At 47.1% G+C, this 25,701-nt stretch overlaps 1 protein-coding gene across 6 annotated transcripts in view; it reads left to right on the plus strand.

Annotated features, from left to right (window-relative positions):
• ATP8B4 (ATPase phospholipid transporting 8B4 (putative)) overlaps positions 1-25,701 on the plus strand; it is a 4,589,528-nt gene that overhangs the window by 2,240,151 nt on the left and 2,323,676 nt on the right. The window lies entirely within an intron of this gene.

Genomic DNA, 25,701 nt, shown 5'->3' on the forward strand with positions numbered 1-25,701 from the left:
AGTGTGTGTCCGGCGAGGTGGGTGGGGGTGGACACCAGCTGCTTGAGTCCGAGGTTGGCGAGGTTGTCGAGCAGGGTGATGGTGTTTCGGTCGCTGTTGTTCTCCAGGTGGAAGTTGAGGTCCCCCAGGAGGATGTAGTCAGCGGAGGGGAGGGCGAGCGGGCTCATGAAGTCGGCGATGTCCTCGCTGAATTGTGTGCGTGGTCCCGGGGGTCGGTAGATCAGGGTGCTTCTGAGGGTGGTCTTCGGGTCAGTGTGGATCTGGAAGTGCAGGTGTTCGGCGGTGGTTAGGGTGTCGTCGGTGTTGGTCGTGATGTGGATGGTGTCCCTGTGGATGATGGCGATGCCTCCTCCCGTCTGGTTGGCGGTGCGGTCCCTCCGGGTGATCTTGTAGCCCTCTGGGATGGCGATGGCGATGTCGGGCGCTGAGGAGGCGTTCATCCAGGTCTCCGTGAGGAAGGCGACGTCAGGGGCTGTGGTGTCGAGGAGGTTCCAGAGTTCGATGGCGTGTCTGTGGACGGAGCGGGTGTTGAGCAGGATGCACTTGAGGTGGTTGCTGCTGGTGTTCGGCTTGGCGGGTGCTGGTGCAGGGCAGGTCCGGATGCAGGTGAACTTGCAGGCGTGGCAGCTGAAAGGTCCGTGGGTGTGCTTCGCGGTGGCTCGGTGACATCCAGGGATGCCGCCGGTGTTGAGTGCGATGAGTTCGGCGGCGTTGTAGGTCAGTCGGGTCTTCTGTCGGTGGGGACCAGGGGTCCTGGCACTGGGCGCGGTCCAGGCGCAGACGGGCGCAGGCGGGCTTACCTTTGGCGCGCCTTCAGCGCACAATCGGCGCGCCCGCTGCGCGTTCGCACGGTCGCCATATATGGCGAAGTGCGAGGGGGGGCGGAGCAGCTGGGAGGCGGGAGCGGGGAGGGTACAGAAGGAAAAAAGGGGCGGGGTTAGCGGTGGTGGCGGGAAGCGGGGAGGGAAGAGACGATGGGCAACTACAAAACAGGAAAACAGGCACTACAGAAAGCAAATGTACAATACTAAACAATTACAACAATAAAACAGGGGCACAGGGCAAGAAGCGGCGCCCAGGAGCCTGCAGGTTCCCTTCCAGCCAAAACGCAGGGCAGACCAATCACCACCGTGATGGACTTCCCTGCTTGGGGCGATAAAACACGGACGCAGGCCCGCAACTGCAGGGACACCCTCCTGTTTTACGCCACGGTGAACCCCTGGGGTTCCTTCTAAAACTACTGTAGGGACTAACTGGGCACCCACATTGGTACTCACCAGCTGCCCTCGGCCAGGACCAGGCCCTAGGCCACCCAGGTGCCACTGGTTCCTGCCTACTCACAGAGTGGGGGGGTAGTAACCCCTGGCACATAGCAGCCACTCTCCACTCTTCATGTCTGCAAGACAAGGCCAGACTGCCACTGGTTCTCCAGCCTAGGGTCTACAACCTCAGGCGGACCAGGAGTTTCAGGGAAGGCTCTCCTCCCCCCTACCTCTTCTCTAGGGTTCCTCCTCCTCCTGCGAGGGGTACCCTCAAAACACCATTCTCCCAACGTAGGGTTTAACCCCTCAGGTTGCACCGGGGTCAGAGGTGGGCTCTCCCACCCTCTGCACCCCCTTCCAGAGTCCTGCTCCCTCCCAACCGGGGCGGTACCCCTGGAAGAAGAACTGGTCAGGACACTGATTACAGTAGTCCCACCCTTCAGGTCAGGCGGTTCCTGACCCTGGCCTTTAAACCTCTGGTCTAAAACCTTCGGTGGAACAATTGCCTGGCTCTCCAGGACTTTTGGGGACTCACATACTATTCCCCAATCACTCCTTTCGCTGGACTCCTGTACCCTCCCTACCGGAGCGGTACTGCCAGACTCTAGAACCATAGAAGCTCCGCTTACAGAGGCTCCAGGTCCTCTACACGCTAGGAGATCTCCCTCAAGTGAACTAACAGGAAAGCTTAGGTTCCCATCCTGGTGTTCCCTAAAGAAACCATCCAGGCTCTGGGGCCGGGCTTCGGGCGCTGGGGGACTCTCGGTCACACACTCACTCCCGCTCCACTGAGACAGGTAGTAAGCCCCTACACCCTCCTCACTGTACTGGGACCTAGCTGGGCTACTCTCACCCTCCGCCACCACGCTGGGCTGGAGGACACCTGACCCACTATTGTTGGAATCACTCACTAATGACTCCAGAGAACCTCTCGCACTGTCCCAGCGATCTGCTTCCTTCGCAAGCTCCCAAGGACTAAAGGAACCACACCTCAACTGGTGCTGGCACAACTCTGGACAACAAATGCTGAGGAACTGCTCTATGAGAACCATATACATGCCTCCCCCATCCTCCCGGTCCGGCCTAGACGCCAGCCAATCACACTGTGCATCGGAACAGTCATCCATAAACCCCACCCAATCCTCGTGAGGCAGTCTCCTAAGGTTCCTGAACTTCAACCAATACTCCTCTTCTGGGGAAACAGGTACCATACTTGGGGAACTGGAAGTGGGACTTTCTAAACTGACATTTAAATAGCTGCCACCACTGGACTCAACCCTCCCTGGGGAATCCAGAAAATCATAACTGCACTCAGGGGATAACCTACACTCTAGGGCTATCTTCTCCCTGAACAAGGCCCTTTCAGCCTCTAGCTTGGCGTGCTCTAACCTGAGCTGTTCCATCGCTAGCTGATGCTCCCGCTCTTCCCTTCTATCCAACCACTCATCTGGGGACAGGACATGGGATGGGGCGATGATACTGACACTGGACCCAGCAAGGGAGTCCCTATCTATGGGGTCCTCACTATCTGCTGGTGCCCATTCACTGTCATCCTCATTCTCCTCACATTCTTCAGGGCTCCCCACAGACTCACAACCCTCATGGCGTGCGGCCCGAGCCCTCTCTCTCTCACTGTGCTCAAGATCCCATTGACCCTTTTGCCATTGGATCAGGCTGTCCCTAAGCTGGGACTGAGTATCCGACTCACTCACCTCCATGCCTCCCTCTTCACAGAATCTGACCAGCTCTGACCTACTGTACCTAAAAAGACCACAGAGATCAAAAACAGGCTCCATTTTGGCAGACGTTCTCAAGAAGAGTTTGACACAGGGAACCTGGGGGTCTGAGCTTAACAGGAGTACACAATTACAAAAATTCAGCAAGATTCCTATCTCAGAGAACTTGCACTCCTCTGTCCAGTGTAACACGCCACTCATTCACACCCCCCCCCCTCGGTAAGGCAGTTTCTACCCCCCCTGATTTCTCAACCTGACCATAAGTGACACAGGTACCAATCTGGGAGCAGGGCGGGGAACAAATGTACTGGACACAATTATAAAATGACACCTTTCAGGAGAAGAAATACTTAAACTTCACCTAAAAAAAAACAATAATCCCCAAAATGTGGTTATCTAAACATGTAGAGTTTTGTAGTGCGGCCTGTCGCCACTGTGGTGCAGCGCAAACGCAAGTCCAATCCGCACCGCTTGCCACCAATGTTAGAAACGGGACCACCGGCCGGCCAAGGCTCACGCCAAAGTCAGTCAGGGATCGCCATTTCTAAGTCAGGGCAAGGGAGTTACACACCAAGACAACCCCTGCTCACCCTCTAGGTAACGTGACGCGAGCAGCAAGGCTAATCTCGGAGGCGATGTGTAAAGCGTTTGCGCGCGCACCCACAGCAACAACACCTAAGGCCCACCACAAAGGAAACTCCACACAAGGTTATATAAAAATAGCCTTTGTATTATAATAAAACACAGTACATAACACCACACACTTTACAATGTGCCAACAGGCACAGGCAGAATTTACAAGGGATTATGTACAGGACAGGGCCACCTGGACCACTGTCAGGGGTATGCACTTTTTAGAAATGATACTTGTAGGTTAAACACTTAGCACATAGACATACAATGACTGTAGCACCAAAATAGTAAATGTAGCACACAACCAGTAATTACTGGTAAAGGGTAAATACCTCCTACGCAACCCTAAACACTGTAGGAAAATCACGCCTGGAACTAGGACCTTATTATCAGGACATATAGGAACATAAACAATCACCTAAGCAAATCACATTTAGCAAAGGTAATAAACATAAACAATCCTCTAAGCAGGTCACTTTTAGTAAAGGTAATAAAACATAAACAATCCTATAAGCAGGTCACTTTTAGCATAGGGAAGAAACATAAACAATCACCTAAGCAAGTCACATTTAGCAAAGGTAGTGGGACATAAACAATCCTCTAAGCAGGTCACATTTAGCAAAGGGTAAGAAACATAAAACACATTGCACATGAGGCATCAAAATACATTCAGAGTTGCAGGTAGAACATTTATGCAGGAATCATATTAGCAAGTAAATCATAAATGCGCAGGGTGCACATAGCACCACACTAGAACTGTCCCCCAGGCTAACTGGCCTCGCAAGGGCTCAAATGCCCTTAGTCAAAAATGTCAGGGCAGGCTGCGCTGGCAGCAAAGAACAAACCTAAATGTGGCAACTGTCCACTAAGTGCTGGACAGTTATAAAGCAATGATGGGCCAACGTTGGAGCCTCGTGGGCTCAAGAACAATGGTAGGGCGAAACACAGCGTGGGAGCCACGGGGCTCTAATCAACTGACCGTGTCCCCCAAGATCCTCTCAGGGCTTGCAAAACAAATAGAATGGCACTTAAGAGATTCAGCGCTCTAAAACAATGATGGGCTTTGAGCCTCATGGGCTCGTGAACAATGGTGCCGGCACTCGAGCCTCTCCCGCTCTTAATAACAAATGTGGGCGGGTGGAGCCTCTAGGGCTCAAAAACAAATGTGCCCCTGAGCCTCTCGGGCTCTGAATAAAGAAATGCCCCTCTCGTTGGAGTCCCTCATGGGGGACTCAGGAACCAATATAAATGCCCCCAAGAGCCTCAACCGGCTCTTCACACTGGAGGGGAGGGGAGGGGTGGGCACTGGAAATGTGCCCCGACGCCCACCTCCCCGATACTGATCTGCGGGCCTCACTCACCGGGTCTCTGTCAGGCGGCGAGGTTCTGCTGGGGCCGCGGGCGGGGCTCCTCTTCCTCGGGGGAGCCTCGCTAGGCCCCAGACGGCTGCCGAAGACTCCTTCTCGCGCTGCGGCGCCGAGGGCGGGACTTTCGGTTCTCCTCCTGGGGCCGCGCTGCAATTGGCCGGCCGGCCCAACACTTCCGGGTCGCCGCGGGCAGCGCGGCGGCCCATTTCAGGCAGGCAGGCGGGGTATCACTATCCGAGGGGTGGGCTCCCTCGTGATAAATTAAAAATATAAAAATAAAAATAGCGGCCAGGCCCCTGGCGGAGTGGGCACCTGCCAGGGGACCAAATAATAGAAAATAAGCAAGGTGGGCACTCGCCAAGGCAACCACAAGCAGGGTGGGCACCTGCACAGCTAACAAAGCGCTCCCAGCGCTAGAGGGAAAGTAAAGCGCTCCTCAGCGCTAGCAGGGATAGTAAAGCGCTCCCAGCGCTAAGGGCATCAAAAAGTCCAGCAAAGTCCTTAGGCAGGCAGGGGGGCAAGGCTGGGCCCAGAGCCAGCTCACTGGGTCTCCAGGCAGGGAGAAAATCCAAGTGGCGGTCCTCCTGGCCCCAGCAACAGCAGCAGCCCCCTCTGGCAGGATTCTGGAACAGAACAGACAGAACCCCATTGTAAGGGGACACAGCCCCTTCTTATACCACTAAATCCTTTGTCTCAGGGTGCAGGGTGGGGGAGAAACCAGTCGCAGCTGGTTTTGGAGCACCCTTGATGGCTCAACCACCCCTTTCATTCACTAGGGAGGCCAGGGTCGTTAGACGCACCACAGGGGGCGGAGCCAGCATTGTGTGGGGAAAGCTCAGCCCCATCAGGAACCAGGTGCACGCCCTCCCTCACATCACTCAGGCTGATCTCTCCACTCACTCCTGGGCAGACCCATCCAGACTTCCTGGAGCCAGGCTTGTCAGCCAGCTCCAGCCAATCACGCTCCAGCACCCTCACGGCACACACACATCCATGTCTAGAAGTGGCACTTCCCCACTAGACACTTACAAGCCGCACATACCATTACGCAGCATTCACTCTCACGAGTTCGCACATACCAAACTCGAGCCTGCACTCCCCACACATCAGGAACTAACATGGACACACACATTCCCCATGCATTCCTATGGGAGGGCAGGCCAGCCATACTACACGCACGCACTTTACCCTGGGACACAGGGAAAAAGTGCGCAGAGACCCAAAAATCACTAACACAGATCACATACTAAAAGCAAAAAGATTAGGGGTGAACCTGCCAGAAGGTCCAAGTCCAACAAGGAGCAACGCATCAGGCGTGAGGAAAGCCACAGAATTGCGGCCATCATCACATTCACAGAGGTCGGAGCTGCAATGAGTAGACAATACGCAAGCAGGATTATAGTACAGACGATAAAGGAAAAAATCCAGCACATGACCCGGTATACACCATAACCCCCCAGAGTATAATTATCACAGCAGAACAGATAAGTGCCCTATTGAATGTTTTGTAGATATTATGGTCTCCGTTAAAACTTTTGTTTTCTAGCATTTGTGAGGACTACCATGGACGAGCACCCTCAGACCCTACAGAAAAAGACTCTACCAACATCTTGGCACACTAAAGGCGAGGGATCACGTGTATACACCTAGGGGTTTCTCCCTCACGGGTATTCCCCTTCTCGGACTACGCTGCAGTTTGAAGCAGCATGTCCTTAAGTTTCTTGGAAGTTTGGGTGGGGGGTGGCAACGACGATGCTGGCATGATTGGGATGCTCCAGTGGGTTGGGGAGGGGGTTGATTTTATTGGCACTTACTACAAACTTGGCACATTGTATGGAAATGTATCATGCCCACATTCAAACTTGGCACATTGTATGGAAATGTATCATGCCCACATTCATGAGCCATCCTGAAGGCACAGGGTCCACTATCGAAAAAAGTATGGGTCCATGACTGACGGCGCCTCCGAGAAACTACATATTATTACAAGGAATATCAGGGGGCTCGGAGACTCATGGAAAAAACACCAAATATTGCCATTTTAGATAGGCAACAAGTTCACATAGCTATGTTGCAGGAAACGCATTTTAATCCCCAGAATATCAATAATTTTGCATGCAGGTCGGCTTAACATAGAATTTTTCCCTTCTAGGGGTACGACCATACTTATAAATAAACAAACCCCTTTTAGTTTAGCCTGTGCATCCTGGGATACGCAGGGAAGGTATTGTCTAGCTTGGTGGAGACTAGAGTCTGACTCAGTCACTTTAGCATGTTGCTATGGTCCAAACGTCGTTACCCCAGATTTTACACATCGCTCTGGACTAAGATTTTAGACATAGGCTCCATTCATATAATTTGGGGAGGTGATTTTAATGTCACATGTAACCCAGCCATGGATAGGTCCCACCCAGCCCCCACCACTACACTAAAGCACGCACAGTTTTTCAGGATACTCTGACAACTTATCAGCTGATTGACCTCTGGAGACAAGTACATCCCCATAAGCTGGAAGACACACATTATACCGCGCAAGCAGCATTGTGTAGCAACTAGATTACTGGTTTCTATCAAGAGGCCTAGGCCCAGCTATATTTAAGGTGCAGCACTTGGCCAGAACCTACTCAGATCACTCCCCAGTTAAACTCAAGTTATCCTCGTCAGACTATGGCCCCCCACGCAACAGCTGGAGACTGCATGTCCCCATCCATGAATTGGGGAAGGAAATACATGATTTTTTTAAGCGAAACAAGGATTTGTGGATAGTGTGGAGACTATTTGGAAGCATTCAAAGTTACACTCCAGGGGTCTGTATATCAAAAGGTTCAGGAGTACTCGGGGACATCACTCATACAATGCGTAAATTAGAAGCAGAACTCAAGAAACTAGAAGCGCAAATGGCCACAGACCCTGGTAGCAACACCCATCTTAAATTCAGAGAGACACTTACAGACTATATGGATACAGCGAAATGAGAGACGCGGTTTAGGGGTAAATATTGGGTAGCACGCCATTATGGGGAGGGAGAACGGCCGGGTAAGGCATTGGCAGACACAATTCGGAAACCTCGCTTTTCCAACTATGTACTGGAGCTAGGTGGGCCAGACAAAGTGGTCTACCGAGACACCACAAATATACTGAATGCCTTTACAAGTCACTATGCCCAACTTTACACCACAAATAGGAAAGATAAATTGGTTCTTGAGAGTTATCTGGGAGATGTGGCATTGGGATGGCTGGGAGATGTGCAGAGGGAATTCTTATGCGCCCCTTTCGAGTTGGTTGAGGTAAGAGAGGCCATCATGCAAATGCCTTCCGGGAAAGCTGCTGGTATGGATAGCATTCCTATAGAATTCTACAAAATGTACATAGACCAGATATACTATACTGCGCGAGGTGTATGAGGATTCGCTGGAAACTGGTACACTCCCACCATCCATGAGGGAGGCACTCATCATCTCCCTTCTCAAGTCAGGGAAATCGCCCCTTCAGTGCGACTCCTATAGGCCGCTGTCCCTCCTTAATTGTGACGCTAAAATACTGGCCAAGCTTATAGCAAACTGTCTTAGTCTACTAATGGAGAAACTGATTCTCTCTGAGTAATCGGGTTTCGTACTCGGGAGGGCCACCTCACACAATTTAAGAACTCTATTTACCATTCTAAATAACGTTTCCCCTGAGCTGCCCTCGGCGGCGATTTTTTTAGACGCCAGTAAGGCTTTTGATTCAGTTGAGTGGGACTATATCTTTGGAGTGATGCTACGCATGGGCTTCCCACCCCTCTTTCTCTCCTGGATCCAGCTATTATACCACCTACCAACTGCTAAGGTTCTAATAAATGGATGCATTTCTCAGGTTTTTTCGATCACCAGAGGCACCTGGCAAGGGTGTCCCCTATCCCCCTTACTCTTTGCGCTTGCGATTGAACCCTTAGCGGCCAAATTGAGAAAACATCATAATGATAAAGCACTCCATTATAACATGCGTCAGATCCTTATATCTCCATATGCCGATGATATTACTTTATATACATATGCAACCCACAACAACAATTAAATCCAGTTGTCAGGGAGTTTATTGTCTTTGGGAAACTCTCAAGTATTCAAATTAACTGGGGAAAGTCCTGTCTTTTTCCCTTCACGACAGCAACAACCCGCTTCCCTCTGGATTACCCGTTAGAGTGGTGTGATGTGGATCTGTGTTACTTGGGCATTCGCATTACCAGGGATAGAGAGGAACTTAATTATGGCACAGCCCTGAATCGCATAACAGATTAGGTTACCCGATGGATTACTCTTCCCCTCTCAATGGCGGGAAGTGCATTCCTAATTAAGATGGTGATACTTCCCTAACTACTTTACCCCCTTTTTTTAAACATTCTGTTCCATCCAGGGGGTTATTTTTTTAAAACACTTAGGTCTGAGCTGATACGCTTGGTATGGGGAGGGAAGCAGCTGAGACTGCAGTGGAACATACTCACCAGACCACGCTCACTAGGAGGGTTTGATATCCCAGACTTCGAATTGTACAGGCCCATTATGCCTACTACTGGGTACATCAGCCACGATATATGCCAAAAGTGGTGGCAGAGCACTGGCTGGCGGAGTCCATCCCCATCGACGGTGCACTATACGTTACCCCTGGCCCTAGGGAAACAACCCCAACCACTGTCACATGTACAACTACAGCATAGCATTGCATTGGTTGTATGCTGGAAACTCCCCTGCTCTATTCCTCGCTACTACCACTCACGTATCACCCCAACATGCCCCTCCTCCAAGAAGCAGCATTTCATAAATTCAAGGACCGGACTCATATTAAAACCTGGGGGGACCTCCACCACAATGGACAATTCCGTACGTCTGAGCACATAGTTCTAGAGCAGTCTCCACTGGATGTCTTTCTATAGATACGACTCAGACAGTGTGCTCGCTCTCTTACCCCGGAGTTTCTGAATGAACGCCCAGTGCTTACTCCACTACAGTTGATGCTAAAAAATACGTCAGCAGGTCACCTCGTCTCCACGATATACCACACAGTACACATGCAAACGGTGGAACCATCTACACTATCACGCACACGCTGGGATTCGGAGCTAGGCTATGAATTGTCAGACGAACAATGGGAATACTGCTGCTCGCAGACTGAGCAAATTTTGGCCAGCAGCAGATTACGCATAACACATTACAAATTCCTCCATCGGTTATATTACACCCCAGTTAAGATGCATAAATATAAATTAAGGGACTCAGACAGCTGTGATAGATGCCAGGCCTCGGGTGCCGACTTCCTATACCTGGCCTGGGAGTGCCCAGGAGTGCTTGACTATGGAATCAAGTCTTCAAAGCCCTAGATTAAATGACAGCAACCAACATCAAGCGAACACCGTTGCTAGCCCTGCTGGGCTTCATCAAGTAACTACCGGCAACACACAGCAAATACATTGCCCTCACATTACTGATGGCCAAGAGGCGTGTGGCTTGTCGAAGGGGCAGGGGGAGGGCGCCTAAGTTCAAGGATTGGCTTAATGACTTGGTGTTCTGTCAGGAGCAACTATCTACTTATGCAGAGCTATTACCTAGGACCTTCAGGCCCAGAGCTATTTGGGGACCCCTGACGGGCTACCTTTTAACACACCCGCGCGATAGCCAGGATGCCGAACCTGGGACAACTGGTGCAATATGCCCATGTACTGTTTGTGATTATGCGATACCAAAGGGGATGATGGACGGAGCGTTTGAGCAAATGAAACACTCACTCCCAGTCAACTGATCTGAGTTTAATCCATCACCATCCTTTAGCTCACTCCACCACCCCAGTTCAGACATGGCAATATGCAAATCAGTCTGACCCTGTGCCTCATGGGAACAGTCCAGCCCGAACTGCCGAGCCATGTCTTCCCTGGACCGGAAACAAGTATCCTGGGAACGGTGCACTGTTTTTTTCTTCTGAGGATGCACATACCGCAAATCGCTCGGGTGTTCCTGCACGGGACCCTCGCCCTGACAAAATTCTCAATGATTTATATAGAGAGGACATAACTCGCTGGGGGTCCTACATTAACTTGCTCACTAAATACATTACGTCTGGTGCTGCTATTCCCCCATCGTCGAAAATAGGAGAAATAGTCCCTATCTATAAGAAAGGAGATCAAGCAAAGCCAGCTACTTACAGGCCCATGAGCCTAAATTGATTCCCTTCAGAAATTCTTCTGTAAACAGATTTTAGGCAGGATTCAGGAGTGGATTTGAGAGTTCCAAATTTTGAGCAACTTTCAAGCGGGTTTTTGTGCAAAAATTAGCACTCTGGACCAAGCTTTTTGCCTCCTATGTATTTACTGGAAGGAAGTTGTTGTAAAAGGAGGGAAGCGTTACATGGCCTATGTTGATTTACGGTCTGCGTTTGATCTATTCCCCCGAGCCAGCCTTTGGAGAGTTCTAAAATAGATGGGTATGCTTGGAAATCTTTTAGATGTTTTAATCAAGTTACGTTCATCAAACACAACACAGCACAGGTTAGGTGGGGGGTGGACAACCAAGTTATGAAAATCTTCCCAGTCCAATGTGGTATTAGACAGGGCTGTGTGTTTGCTCCCACCCTTTTTACTCTTTTCATAAACGGGGTGGTTAATTTTTTAAACAGACTGGTGTCACGCTCCTAAAATCGGTGTAAGAAGAGCACCCGCTCTCCTTTTTGCCGATGATACCTTATTAATCTCTAAATCAACACAGGGTCTACAACAATTGTTGAACGATTTTACGAGGTTCTGTCATGAGCGGGGTCTGTAGCTAAATGAGCCTAAAACTAAATACATGATTTTTTCTTATGAGGCGGGTAAATCTTCAAAAAGACCCGTGGTTCTTGGTAGTTGCAAACTCGAGAATTTTGATGTTTCCAATTATCTAGGCATTCGCCTAACCTCCTCAATACATTGGGCCACCCACATTGAGAAAAGGAAAACTGTTTTTAATTCAACAGACTGCCCTTATTAGTAGAATTTACCAAAAACACTGTCCAGGCAAGTTGCACTAGCTTTGGAAATCTATAACATCAAGGTTCTTAGGGGGGGGGGGCACTATATGGAGCAGAAATGTGGGGCAAAGGCAATAAAAACTGTCTGTCTTGCATTGAAAATCGCTTTCTCAGATCTTTGGTAGACCATTCCTCCATTACCCCCTTGACCCCCTTTTACCTGGACTTTGCACACAAACAGTTGGGCCACACACTAAGCTACAAAATACTTATGTTTTGGTATAGGCTGCGGACTGTGGCATTGTCTGGCCTTCTGAAACTCCCTCAGGTGTCCTCAATCCATTGGTTTAGGTCTCTGAGGGATCTATTGGGGAGGCTTGGGATGGATGCGATTTGGTCACAACCAGAAATCCTGGCCTTCATTTCCAGGGCTAAGCTCAAAGTGATGTTCTGGGAATCATCACTTGAACAGGACCGGGTAAAAACTGAGGGCAGCCTGACTCTTGATTCTTGAATCTGTTTTTCACTTTTAGGATACCATTGATGAAATTGTTCCTTCTTTGGCACGAACATTTTCTCTACAGTTTCGCTACACGAATTTACCTACGAAACTGTTTTGCACTAAGTGGCGTTGTAATGTAGAAAGTGATGATCGTTGTCTTGGGTGTAAAGTTTGTCCTGAATTTATTGTACATTCATCTGTGAGGAAAAAAATGATAATTTCCCTTTGCAGAATGGTTGGCCCTGGCCATTACCTCGAGGTATTGAGAAAATTGTGCACTGTTACACGCAGAGCTATAGTTTTCGGACTCACAAGATTTTGGTATGCACTGTGTATTAAGCGTTCTAAAAGTACGCTATGAAGCACCGTAATTTTTACCTGTTTTATATTGTCCCCGTTTTTAATCCTTTTTAATGGTTCTTACGTTTTAAAAACTATACTATGAAATTGATTTTATATATGTTGAAATTGTATTTTTCTTATGCTGTGTACTTTTTAAGATCCTTGTGATCGAAATAAAGTTATATGATGATGGTATCAGACCTGCACTTCATAGCGGTTGGCCTGAACTGTGGATTTACCCCGGTCTAGCACGACCTAAATTATCCTTTTAGTGCTATTGACTACTAAGCACTGTTTCTGCATTTAATCTTTAAAAAATTATATCTTGACTTAAACTGATTGGATTTTTTATCATTTTGGTCTTGTTTTAGGTAGCTATTCTCTATTTTTTTGTAACCTGTGTGGAGTATTTTTATGGTGTATTTATTGTGTTACTATGTGCATGTTGCTCAAATACTTTACAGATTGCCTCCATAGATAAGCCTGACTGCTCTGTTCCAAGCTACCAGAGGGTGAGCACACGTTATCTTTTAGTATGTATCTAGCTTAATCCGGACTGGAGTGGTGGTTCCTGCCTGGTCTGGGTGTGTACCTCAGCCAACCTGGAATCTCATTTCCAACACCACGTAATTCATGTTTGTGTTTATTTGCTTCCTCATACCAATTCAAAATTGCAGGCCATTGTAAGAAATTGAGTTACTAGTTGAGGAGTGGTTAAATCCTTCTCAAGCAGCAACCACAATTCTCCTCTGGGTGAAGTCACAAGCAAATTCCAATTAACCTGTGTTCGACACTCGGGTAGCTTGGCTATTTGGCTTAACTCAGAGGCACTGTGTAAAGTATTTGAGCAACACTTCCACACCAGTTGGGAAAATTAGAGTTTTTAAAAAATAAATAAAACAAGACCAAAATAAACTGTGGATATCTGGTCGCGCTGAATTGGGACAAGTCAAAGGTTCAGGTTGAACGCGATGGAGTGTGGGCTGGCTGCAGGGAACAAGTTAGGCCTGCTTCACAGTGCACCTTAAATCCTGGTTTATGAAGCATTGCGAGGAACCATGTTGAAGATGCGCTGCGCAGCCGAAGCAATGTATTCGTTCAGAGATGCAGTGAGTCTGAGCTGTGAGGATCCCTTTGACAAGGGCCTGTGATGCAAACTTCAGCATTGGGGATACATCATGCAGTCGAGGGGATGCATTGGTTCCGAGGAGCTGTGATGCTGCGATGTGGAGTCTAGCCTCGCAGTTGAGTCTGCAGTCAATGAGGGATGTGAGGGCCTACTCTGAGAATGCGTCATGCAGCTGCTGTTCTGATGCTGCGACGCAATGCGATGCAGGTCTACACAGCGTTTTTGATCCACACACTAACAGTGATGCTTCAGTTCTGCTCGGGGTTGCGCCGCGTAGAAGAGGAGACACTACATTTCTGCTGGATCCACAGAGGCTGGCAAGGCACCTAAGACTCACTTTCAAGGTTCCAAGACAGGAATGGCACCACATGGCAGGATAGACTTGCAGATGGCAGAGTCAGGGTGCAGGTGCAAGGCTTCAGATTAGGAGGCCAGCCAAATAGCCCATGGAGTCATTTTGGAGTTCCAGGTTCAAGAGATGCAGGCCCAGTCCTTCTCATACAGGCAAGAGGGCAACAGGCAGCAGGTCAGCTAAGCAAGGCAGCAGTCCAGCACATTGGCAGTCCTTCAGCAGCACAGCAGTCCTTCTTCCTGTCAAAGTATCAATAGGTCCAGCAGTGTAATAAAGAGTTGGTGTCTGAAGTCTAGTATTTATACCCAATTGTGCCCTTGTGGGGGACAAGCTTTTAGCGGTTTCTTTTAAAGCCCCCAGCTACCCTGCCTCTACCCTGTCCTGGCTCCAGACTAACTACTGGAGGTACAAAAGGGGGTGGTGATGGACGGAGCATCTGAACCAATCAAACACTCACACCCAGTCAACAAATCTGGGTTTAATCCATCACCGTTCTTTAGCCCACTCTGCCACCCCAGTTCAGACATGGCGATATGCAAATCAGTCTGACCCTGTGCCTCATGGGAACAGTCCAGCCCGAACCGCCAAGCCATGCCTTCCCTGGACCGGAAACAAGCTTCCGAGGACCGGTTTCTGGCATTTCAGCCGTCTTCAGCCCGGCTTGCTTGAATCCAGTGGCAAAGTGAGCAAGGGACTCACGTCTGAGCATCCCCTGCCAACTTATGGGGAACAAAGTGGTACAAAAGGGGTTGGTGATGGACGGAGCATCTGAACAAATCAAACACTCACACCCAGTCAACAGATCTGGGTTTAATCCATCACCGTTCTTTAGCTTGGTGAGCAAAATAACGATGGAATAAACCCAGATCTGTGAATGGGGGTGAATGTTTAGCCATTGTGCAACATTCCGTCCATCATCTTGTGTGTTTTGCTGTTCACCCTATATGGGAAGGGTATGCCCAGACGTGGGTCCTTTGCTCACTAAGCCACTGGAGTCAAGCTATCCTGGCTGAAGATGGCTGATAGCCAGAAACCGGTCCTAGGATGCTTGATTCCGGTCCAGGAAAGGCATGGCTTGGCTGTTCGGTCTGGACTGTTCCCATGAGACACAGGGTCAAGACTGATTTGCATATGGCCATGTCTGAACTGGGGTGGCTTGGTGAGCAAAATAACGATGGATTAAACCCAGATCTGTGACTGAGGGTGACTGTTTAGCCATTGTGCAACATTCTGTCCATCATCTTGTGTGTTTTGCTAACTACTTGAGGTATTCAGCCATTTATGTAGAGGCAGGACACAGCCTAATCAAGTGTAAATGGGGCTGCGCCCAACTCCTTCCTCCATCCTGCTAGTGATGGCCCATCCAGGTTCACCTAAGCTCCCTTTTGTGTATGGCTGTCGTGGAGGGATACACGAAGCTCAACGTTCAGCTACACCCAGTCATGTGATCCAGGTGCAGGCTATAGACACTGAATGGCAAAGGCAGAAAAATGCCAAATTTCTAAAAGTGCCATTTTCAAAATTGTGCTTCAAAAACCGTCTTTCCATTAAGTTAGGATTTTTAACTATAATTCCAAAGACACCAAGCATTAACTGGTTACATGCTCCCTTTTGAAAATTACATCCTATTAAATGTAATAAGGTAATCCCAATCTTAGTCTCTGGAAGAGGTAGGCCTTGTAGTAGTGAAAAATTAATTTAAGAGATTTTCGCTACCACGACGGGTAAAACTTAAAAGTACATGTCCCACTTTTTACGTACACTGCACTCTGCTCTCTTGGCTGTCCAAGGCCTACCCTATGTGTGGCATTTATGAATTAAAAATTGAAGGGTTAGGCCTGGCAAAAGGTTTGTTTTTCCAGGTCAAAATGGCAGTTAAAACCTGCACACACCTACTTCAATGGCAAGCCTGAGATTTGTTTAAAGGGCTATGGAAGTGAGGGCACAATCAGTGCTGCAGGCCCACTGGTTGCATTTAATATACAGGCCTTAGGCAAATGTAGTGGCAACTTACAAGTAAATTAAATATGACAAAAGGAGATAAGCCAATGTTACCACGTTTTGAGGAATGGGCACATGCACTTGAGCACTGGTTAGCAGTGGTAATGTTCAGAGGGTCCTAAGGCCAGCAAAAACGAGATCAGCCAAAAGGGATGAGGAAGGCAAAAAGTTGGGTTAAAGACCACCTTTAGGCTGACAGATCTAACATGTGTCCTCTCACCACCCCAGCTGAAAGTGGAGAGAACTACCCAACTCTTTGTGCGTGCTCATCACTAACTCAGAAGAATCTGGATAGACCAACAGCATTGGTGTGGTCTGACCGAGGACAGTGTTCCACCGTAAAGTTTGTGCCGTATTGGGAGATAGACCACCTCAATAGTTTGTGATTTTTAACGCTCATTTGCATGAGCAATCAGAGGGGCTCGTGGTCTGTCTGAACCCGGAAGTGAGTCCCAAACAAGTATGGTCTCAGCTTCTTCAGTGCCCAGACCACAACAAACACTTCTCTTTCAATTATATTCCACCTCTGTTTCTATGGGAGTAACCTCTTGCTAACGAATGCTACAGGTTGACCACAGCCCACTTCATTTAACTGTACTAAGACACCACCGTTGCCATTCTCTAAAGCATTTGTAGGCACTACAAATTCCTTATGGAAGTCAGGAGCCCTGAGTACTGCTGCTGAACACATAGCCTTCTTGAAGTTATCATGAGGTTTTCTGGTAGGCCTATGTCCAAAATGCCTTCCTGTGCTGCTTCTTTGAAGTGAGCTCTGTTAATGGATCAACAATGGTGCTATTTCCCTTAACAAACCTTCTATATTATCCTGTGAGGCCCAGGAATGCTCTTATCTCAGTCTGGTTTTTGGGGTTTACCAGAGGGGCTGCGCCTTGCTCCCACCAACTATGTCGTCCAGATATACCACAGAACCCTCCCCTATATGGCGCTTACTGACCTTGGTAGTTAGGCCAGCCTGCTGTAGGGCCTTAAGCATGTCCTGGAGGTAGTACCATTGTTCTTCCCAGCTGAAGGTATAGGCAGATATGATGTCCAGGTAGGTGGCACAGAATGCCTCCTTCCCAGCCTTTTGACCAACCTCTGTAAGGTGGCTGGGGCATTCTATAAGCCAAAGGGAATCACACAAAACTGGAAGTGGCCTTCTGGGGTCGAGAATGCAGACCTCTCTTGTGCCCCCTTATTTAGACAAATTTGCCAGTACACTGATGTAAGATCAAAGGCAATCAGGAACTTGACAGCATCTGACCTGTCAATGAGCTTATCCATATGGGGGCCGGCGGTGCATCAGTCTTCTTGACGCTCTGGGGTCAGAGTAGAGGAGAGGTTGACACCCTCCACTGATCCAGTGTGCTCTTGGGCAGACAGGAGGTGAGGGAGAGGTTTGCAAGCCTCTTCTACTCCTTTATCTGTCACCATGAGCATGCTTATTTTGGACCTCTCAAAGTTTGGCTTAAGGCGGTTCACGTGGAGCACACATAAGGGCTTCTAGGGCTTCTGAGATCCCCCAGGTAGATGAACTCTCCTTCAGCTCCTTCACCTCATATGGGCCTGTCCAGTAGTCCTGGAGAGCTCTGGACTCCAAAGACACCTTGACCTACACTTTCTGGCTAGGTTTAAACCTTACCAAAGTGGCCTTCTGGTCATACGAGGGCTTCATAACGTTTTGACTGGCCTCAAGATTGCGTTTTGCTTTCATTCAGATGTGATGCAGCTTGTTGCAGTGGGCCAGTCTATAGCTGACCACATCGGGGGTTTCCTGGGTACTTGCTCCTGCCCCTCTCTGGCTAAGAGGTCCCCTAACAGGGTGGCCATAGAGGAGGTTGAGGGTTCTAAACAGAACCCTTCTGTGGCACCTCCTTGTAGGCAAAGAGAAGGCATGGTAGGAGGACATCCTGCTTATGCCTCATGGGCTAAGGTAGGCCCATAATCATGCCCTTAAGAGTCTTGTTGAATCTCTCCAGACGACAGCTGGTTTAGGGGTGCAAGGATGTGGAAAACTTATAAGTTAATCATTAAGTGGTGACACGCCCTTTGCGTGTCACGGAAGGGTAGCACAGCCTGATCCACGTTTGTGAAAGAAATATTCACGTACTAGATTGCTTATACAAATTCATCCAGTTTATTGGCAGTTGTTTTCTTCTTAATGCGTCACGCCAAAGAAACAAAGTTACAACATTTCACGCATCTTCACTTGCTCAGGAATTGCCCATCTGGGCCTATTCACGGGCACATAAACGAACATCATTGCTCCATAATATTAAGTTCACCCAATGCATTCGGTCACTGAAAGACCTTCTTCAGGGTTATCTACAATAATTAAAAAATATATACAGCAAACCACCACAATTTACATTCTATAGAAGTGAAACTTATTGTAAATGTCTTTTTGAACCTCTTTTTAAATCAAAACAACGTGTGTAATCCACCCAGCTTAAATCCACAAATGACCATCCACACAGCTCCCTTGTGCCCGCACTCTCCCCACGTGACAATCATACCCACACCCTTAACTTTGACTACAGAGAACCTCAAAACGATCCAAAACAGATAAACTAAACTTGCACCCCTAATAGTTGTACTGCCTATATGCCAAGCGCTCAACCCCCGCTTACAAATTCCCTAATCTTCCCTCTCACTCGTGATAGAGCATTTCAATCCCCCTTATTTACCTGATGGGCACTTGCAGCTTCATGAACAATTTACTTGCCCCAGAACTCGAACGGCATACTCAACGCCGTCTCCCTGCGTGGTCCTATCTAAATTGAACACCACCTACCCCACCTGTATTACCTTACAGGGTTGTAAGTAAATGCCCAAAACCAGGTGTATCATCTCTAGTTAAGTTTTGCGTTGTAATTGAGCGGATCCCAGACAATAGTATCAACGATGAGTCATCAAATATTCTATGTTCAAATCCAATTTATTTATTTCAAGCCTCCATCTTCCTCATCAGAAGCGAATTCATTATGATCAGTTATATTGTTCTTCAATGCATCAAATGCAACAGCTACCTTCTGCCGGGTTCAAAGTGTAGATCTTTGATACTATCATCTGGGATCAACTCAATTACAATGAAAAGCCTAACTAGAGATGATACACTTGGTTTTGAGCATTTACGTAAAACCCTGATGAAGTCCGTTTAGGCTGGGCTGAATTCATGTTTAAATCTACAAAAAGAATAGAAATAAATCAAGATTTTTTTATCATGATTCAGTGACTCCTGTGTATTACTAATGTACACTCCCGTAATTACGGGTTAGATCATTTATATATTTGGTCTAAATTAATTATGATGTCTGGGCATCATCCATGATGGAAATGTGAAGTTTCTAAAAAAGATTAATAATATTATCAATGATAAAACATGTGTAGATAATAATCACTCTGTGCTGTTTGTACTAGGTTCACCTCTGTCTGCTCCCCGAAGCTAACTGGGACCACCTCCTACGCAAGCGCTACATTCACCAACCTAGGTGTCTTCCCACCGGTGGGGATCAGTGCCCTCTTTGGACATTTGGTGTCTCCCTTGGAGAGCCCATAATTATAACACTCTATTCATTGTGAGACATACCTACCTGTCTGCTTGTCAGAGAATCCATTCTTCTTGAGTTTGGCCTGGTTACCCCTGTTCCCGTGGAAATTATTCTGGGAGCCTTTTGAGAACCACCTACTTTTGAACACTAGGTACTAGCACTGTTTTGAAAAGCAAGTATTAAGGCTGTGCTCCCAGAGAATCAAGTTGTACAGCCAGCTGTAATCATTAACTTTGCTGCCCCTCACCCAGCTGTTCAGTGCCTTGTAAGAATAGTCCAGCAAATCCACCCAAGACTGACTGGGGAGTTTGTGGCTGTCGCTGAACTTGCAGCTTTACATTTTAGAGGTTAGCCAAAATGTGGCTAGAAAATGGCTTTCATGGGGGTCATCCTGGTTTGGTCCTATACTTCTAGGGTCAGATGAGTGTCTCTCCCCACTGGAGGCATATGCTTCCACAGAACTCCAGGCCCCTCTCGTGCTCCTCTGGGATCTTGTGTACTCTCTGGGTCACCTCATAAGCTGGAGACTATTTATCAATGTCCTCCCTCTCCACAGAAGTGCGTACCAGGTCTTTTTCGATCCAGGACTTTTTCTTGTCTCCTTAAGACACTAAGGGTATGCTGCCACCAATGCTGCTGAAATCTGCCTGCTTTGCTTTCAGTTCCAGCTCCTTAGGGCTCCTTTCATGAACAGAAGGCTCCAAAGCAAGTTTCTCCTCCATCATTAGTTTGGACATCTGCAGCTCCCTATCTGCCTGCTCCCCTGGAGAGAGGCTATGCTAGTATACACTGTTTTGTGATCTGACAGGGAGCTCCCGTTCTGGAGAGCGACCAACTTCCCCCCATAGAAGGTTGCATTTCAGGGCTAATGTCCAGGTCCAGATCCTGCTCATCCAGATCATCCTGTTCCTCTTTGGCTGTTGGTGACTAGTGAACCTCCCACCAGGCTCTAAGACATTTCTGTAGCTTCAGGCGAAAAAAAGGCACATAGATGATGTACAGAATGCAGAGCAAATCAAACATTCACCCCCTTTCAAGAGATCTAGGTTAAATCCATCTCGGGTGGCATCGTGAGCAAAGGAACCGTGGATTTCACCCACATCTCGCCAATAGTGATGCTGGGTTATTTCCATATAAATAGCTTTAAAAAAAGAGGCACGATCCATTACTTGCATCTCCAAATAATACGTATTTGACAGTAAGTCAGACATCTACCATAAATGGTAAGATTAGTTCTCGATCCTTTTTAAACAACAAAGAGATGCATCTGTGTTTAACAACACTCTCTTAATTAATCACATTGAGAGTACAACTTCAACAAATATTTTCTCATTTCATAAAGGACATCCATCTGATGATTTTTGTTGCACTACATAAGCATTTTTATAGAAAGTGTCCTATTAGCCCACACATACATACATCTTCTAAACTAGCAAGAACATGTAAGTGGCGTTTGCATTTTAGTAATACACTCAGTTCTCTTTTAATTGCACTTACAGGCATCCTTGGGAGCAATAGCAATGGTTCGCATCACATTTTACCTGTCGATTTTATAATCGATCCAAGGTTGCCTCCTGAAATTTCAGCTCCAAGATGATCTATGGGACCACCTTAGCGCAATATGTTTTCAATAAAGGAGACAAGGAAAACACTCATATGCGTAATTACCTTTAGTAAGAACTTTTCAAGCAGAAATCCAACAACATAGTGCCTCTAGGCAGCACAGTTAGGTAATGTATTATCGGCTATAAGAACCGTAGCTGCCCCAGCCCTGGTTACGGGCTTGGAAAGCAAACAGGGCCAGCGCTGCATTCAACGTTGTCGCAGCCTAGCGTGTGAGGCTGCCATCCAGGCAGGGCCCATACCCAAAAATGTTGTACCATAATTATACGGTCTATGTTTGTTTCGACCATATGATACACATACTGATCAGTTTTTTCGCACACGGGTATCACACCTCACTCACTTCATAGGTTTTTATGTCTTTATTAAAACTACCATTTGACTACATTGATTACTGCTCATCTTTGTATTAGGGACTACTGTTTACCTACTCACTCAACAACCGCAGGCCCTTAGTGATTCTTGGGTCCCACTTTTTGCACTAATGCAAACCTAGAGTGTGGGTATCCTCCGAAGAATTCTTCACGTTTTCAGAGAAACTCGCAACCAGAAGGAAGCACTTCATGGATCGTATCATGATGAGCTTTGTTGGCTCATGGCAGAGCAGATCACCTATTTTTATCCGACTTATGCGCTCCAAGTGAATTATTTAACCCAATGATTTTTTCTGAGTTATTGCTTTATTTTCAGAACAACTGAAGGAATTAAGGGAGCAGTAATGAGGAGTTTCTTTCCTGGTGAAGGTACCTATGACCTAGACTGTCTAAATAATTTGCAAACGAAATTGAAGGATCCTAAAAAAAAGACAGATGCTGCACAATGGTTGTTAGACCCGCCAGCCTTATAGTGGTCTTCCCCCAAGCATTTTTCCTTCTCCCTCCAGTTTTGCTGATCTCGTTTTGGCTGCCTTTAGGACTCTGCACACTTTACCACAATCATTAGAAGAGTGTTTCTGTCATATTGATGAACTGTTCAATTTCAGCAACGGTTATGAGTTATAATGGATAATTTACATACATGAGATAGGAAATTACTACTCGTGCAGGAGCATGTGGTGGCACCATCTTTAGAGGTTTCCTAGGGAGAGTCAGGTTATACCATTGTTTTCATTTGATCTTACAGTTATAGGGAATATGCAAATATGTCCAATTTATAAAGTGCAAACGTAGCCAAAATACACTGGCATATGTCTGTGTTCCCAGTATCAGAACATATGAAGGTAGAATTGCCATGCTTGTTGGATCTAAGCTCTGTGAGACTATGGATTCCCTTAGCCCTTTTCTCCTCCTTTAGTGCTACAGCAGACGCAGTCGGATTGGGATAGGAGTGACAGACCCAGATCAGGTAATTCTGCAATCCTGGTAAACACAGGATATGGCCCCTGCTGTAATTTAAATTATTATCTTTCCGTTGGAGTTAATGATAGAAAATCTACACCTAATGGGACTATATTTTTCAATACGATATTTGAGACACTATATTTAAAACTGACCACATTTGTGAAAATTATTTTGGTAGTTTAGGGGCTATAACTGCAAAGGAGATGCTGTTTTACATTGGGAACGTTGGCACTTTGTGTACATTTGAGTGGTTACAACATGCCACATGCTACCATGTTCAGATCCTTTAATTATTTGATACAATTTTATGTATCGGGTACACATTAGCATCTCACTCTGTCCCTGGTATATGTAGTTCCCCTTCTTCCAGATGCCAGGTATACAGCAGATCCTCCCTTTGTATCTGGTACACAGCTGTTGTTTCCTCCTCTATGTCAGATGCCTGTACATACACAGCAACTACCCCATCTGTGCTTGACTTAGTACATAGCAAATCCCATCGATTTCTGGTTAATACAGACAGCTTCCCCACTCCCGTTGATCAGACAGGTAGAAAGGCGGTTATTAAAGTGTTGAACCCATCTGCCTCATCTTCTCCCTCTGCTCTGTGTGTACAGAAAACATTACTGCCACTTTCCGGTGTACTCGTGCAAACTGTCGCCTTACAACACGCTTAGATCACACCGCTTTCAAGCGGACCAATTGGCAGAGCCAGGTACTTGCTCTCTTATCTGCACACTGATTCCAAGGGTACAGTACATTGAGTTGCGTGCTGATTTACAAGGGCTTGTGACTAAGAGCTGTGCACTGGTTGGAACAATACATAGCTGACAGCTGGGCACCAGATAAAGGGATACAAGGCAGCGAGTTGGCCAATGGATGAAGGACACATTGTAGAGAGCTGGGCAGTGGATTAAGGACACAGTACCACTGTAGGTTTTATGTGTGCCTCCGACACCCCTACACCTCACTGAAAACGGGTTAACTGAAAGTGAAAGGTCCGAACAAAATGCTCCGCTGCCAGGGGAGGACAGGAAATGTCCCACCGCGAGGTTCACTGACTGGCCTAGTTCATGGCCTGTTTTTAAATTTGCTTCCACATAAGTCTGACACTTTTTCCTTCAGCACAAGTTATTAAACAGATATATAAATCTGTTGAAGAAGACACATGCTCGAGACAGAGGCTACAACGCAGAAGGCATCTGTACACTTCTCTGTTTCATCTTGTGCGCAGCGGTTGAGGTGCAATAAAAAGTAAGGGAACTGTGATGCTGTGCATAATGGGGGCAGTGTCAAAAGTGTGGCTAAAAACCAAAATATTCTGTAACCATTTTTGTTTTTTCACCTTCAAGTATGCAAATATAAAATACACAGTTTAAGCAATGTAAAATAAATACAAGTTAAGTTCATCTCTCTCAGCACTGAGCACTCCTGTATGGCCGGGAGCAAGGAAGTTATGGCCTCCCTTCAGTTCCTGTCCCACCCCGACTCCTGAGCCAATCCTCACCCTGCTCCCTTGCTGTTCGTGTCAGAAAACAGCATGAGAGCAGAGTGAGGATTTGATCAGTCAGGCGCTGCCAGCTCTCATTTAGAGCCTCGGTGGCTGTGGCAGCAATCCTCATATGCTCCTACATTACGGACAAAGGTGAGGGTTCAAGTGCGCATGTCGGGCTGGTCAGAGCAAGGCACCCGTCCAACCCGACATGTGCACTTTACCCCAAGGAGGCCCGGCTTCTGTCAAACGTCAAGGCTCCCCACACCCCCTTCTTACTCAGTGTCCTGTAACTGGATCCTCTGTATTCTGTCCCTTGGACTCCTGCTTTCTAATCCTCTGTATTCTTGTGTTTTCAATTTTATACTGTTTGTGTGCTGTATAAATACTTTACACGTTGCCTCTAAGTTAAGCTTGACGGCATTTTGTGCCAAACTACCCAGGGTTGAGCACAGGTTAGTTTAGTGACGTTTTGCGGTGCACCCTACAAGGGTGAAATTGCCCTGCCCAATAAAGTTCTGGACCTATACTAGAGTCACAATCCCATAGTTCTTTTTAGCAGAATGAAAGCGTAGACGGGAGAAAACATATTTTTGTGAATTCAATCATTGAGAAATCCTTCGGACACCTAATGACCACAAACAGCTCTGTAAGGTTAGTTAATTTATTACAAAGCCAAAAACAACTGGACATAAAGACACCTCAAAATGAGTGTGTAGAAATACATCAGAATCAGCATGAAACCAAAGTGGCGTATCAAATTGAGGCAACGTAGCATAAATAAGACAATTATCTCATGGGTCAGAATAAAGAGGATCAGAAAGTACGAGTCCAATTTCCCCTGCATCAAGGGTTGGTGGGTAAAAAGTATCAATCTATCCCTACTCTAACGCTAAGTGACATCCCTACTTCAGCATCTGCAGAAAGGAAGGTTAAGAAGAGTCAGTCTGAGGAATCTTCCTAAGAAGTCTCTCCAGAGTCAATGGGTCATGTAGCTTAAAGCCACTGAGGCAGAACTTGTTCTAGGATGCTCTCTCTCCAAAGGCAGAAAAAGCGGTGGTCCCTTTCAGTACTTTCAACATGCCAATATCTCAGGTACTCTTCCCATGAGTCTTGTGGGACACACCGTTTAATACATGAATAATTGTCAGTTTCACAACACAAGCTTTTCACATTAATGTTTTCTGCTAATTACATTCATCTTCTACTTTAATTCGCCATCTTACTTACAAATGGGCCTAGGCACATCACACAAAATCCTAACACTCCATGTTATTACAACAAAATATTGTGTGAGTTCGCTCTACACATGAGATTATAATGCACCCCTACAAATAAAATGTGATTCCGCTACATCAGTTCCCCCCTCTGATGACTTTAAAGTCCTGTAGAGTAGACC

The sequence above is a fragment of the Lissotriton helveticus genome, chromosome 3_2, assembly GCF_964261635.1.
Source record: "Lissotriton helveticus chromosome 3_2, aLisHel1.1, whole genome shotgun sequence".
NCBI classification, from domain to species: Eukaryota; Metazoa; Chordata; class Amphibia; order Caudata; family Salamandridae; genus Lissotriton; species Lissotriton helveticus.